The 1,921-nt window shown below is 38.8% G+C and overlaps 1 pseudogene; it reads right to left on the bottom strand.

The window, feature by feature from the left end:
- Positions 1–376: 376 nt before the first annotated feature.
- LOC116125554 lies at positions 377–1,669 on the bottom strand (annotated as a pseudogene).
- Positions 1,670–1,921: the final 252 nt, after the last annotated feature.

Genomic DNA, 1,921 nt, shown 5'->3' on the forward strand with positions numbered 1-1,921 from the left:
CTTATCAACCTAATTCAGGTTAGATCACATATATTATGAGACGTTATTTTTGAAAACTAAAGGTGCGATTTTTTTTTTTTCGCCTTTGGCTATTCTCCATTGAAGAATGCGAAGTTACTTGTAAGTACGCTTTAATGTTGGCACTTGAAATTGATGCATACTTTGTCTTGTGGGTCAAAATGTACTTGATGTACCTCTAATTCTATGTTCTTTTATTTCACTTTAATAGGCAGGAGAATCTTTCAAATTCATAAGTACTGTAAAACATTGGAATATATCTTAAACAACTCACAATCACATGACCATTTTTAAATTTTTCCAAAAGGGTTGTCCCCATTTTCCAAATTTAATTAACTAAACATGATACCCAGAGACTTTAACACATCCAAAACAGGTCCCACATATGCCCAAAATCATGCAGCTTGGTGTGAATTTGCACTGTAAAATGTAATTCTTGTCCTGAAGATAAGGCCTGGAATATTAAACTTGCTGTCTTGGATCCTCCTTTTCCCTGAGACTGAAAACGAACTTTGAGAGTTTTATTTCCGGCGAAAGCTTCGACCGTCATGTTGCCATGGCAAGCGTTCTTGGCGTCTCCAATGGTGAATGTAAGGTTGTAGAATTTGTTAGGGATGTCCTTATGACTTGAGCAATGGCACTTTCTCTTCCTGCTACCAGTTCTATTGCAGCAAATCCTGAGGGCACAAAGAAGTGCTTCTTGTCAATGTATTTAACTGGTTTTAGGGATTCGATATCCATCCAGGGAGTGGCGAAATTAGGTCTTGTTGCTTGGGAGGAGAAGACCCCAGTTGAAAAGTTCTTGAATACTGAGGACCCACTTCAAACCCACCGTTTTTGACCAAGTTGCCTGCACTTGCATGGAGAATAATATTTTTTTCTATGTTTAAATTTGAGCCCCATCAAAAAATATAATTATAAATTAGGGAAGTGATAGACTGTTTATAATTATTTCTCGCATATAAATCTCATGTAATATTAAGAAACTGACCTTTGGTATATTGAGAGGCAACATCTCCTTGATTGCAATAGCGTCCAAGAGAGGTCCACAACGGGATCCTCCTGAATCCCAGGGTTATAATGTCACCTAACAACTTTTGAAATAGCCTTGAAAGCCAAACGTAAGTGTCACCTCCATCGCTGCTATAAAGTGTTTGAATCGGAGATCATTCGACTGTCCAGGGACTGACACTCTTAGCACTTCATCTTGAGCGCAAGTCCTCGTGGCTCCAAATGTGGCGTATAAATAACTCCGGCCTTCACATTCACACTCTGAGAAATTGAAGCTTCGTTGCCTAGCCTTACCGCTGACACCACGAGCACCGCGAAAGTAAAACCCACCCGGCTGAGGTCCCCCCGAGATGTACTCCACTAAGCCTTCTATTTCCCATTTGGGCAGCGAGTATTTGCCTATGATCACCGTTTTGTTAAGGTTTTATTTCTTCGGCCCTTGTTCAAAGTCGCCATTTGGAAGTAATCCTACAAAATATTGTAATATTGCAACATAAATAATGACATTTCAGTTACATATTCAAGCTGAAACTGAAATCATTAATGACTTACCGTCAAGATATTTAGTACTAGCTGCAGGGCACCATCGGAGAGAGAGAAAATGAGAGCAATTAAGCAAAAGAAGAACCCAATTAGCCATTGTTTCGATGTGGTAGAAGCAGGTAGAAATGGGTTTAATTATAGAAGAATGAAAAAGTCCACAAGTGGGAACAAAAGAGAAGATAAGAAAGAAGCCACGTTATAGGGCCACTAAATTAGCCGTGAGATGTGTCTTAATGTCATGTATTTTTCCAAATCTTAGTCTCATAATTCGACTAAAAAAATTTAAAAAATTCTTGATGTTTGTGTTCTATCCCACTTGACTCTTCATTGGTTGCCGTGATTTGCTCTT

This window comes from Pistacia vera, unplaced genomic scaffold, assembly GCF_008641045.1.
Source record: "Pistacia vera cultivar Batoury unplaced genomic scaffold, PisVer_v2 Contig168, whole genome shotgun sequence".
Taxonomy (NCBI): Eukaryota; Viridiplantae; Streptophyta; class Magnoliopsida; order Sapindales; family Anacardiaceae; genus Pistacia; species Pistacia vera.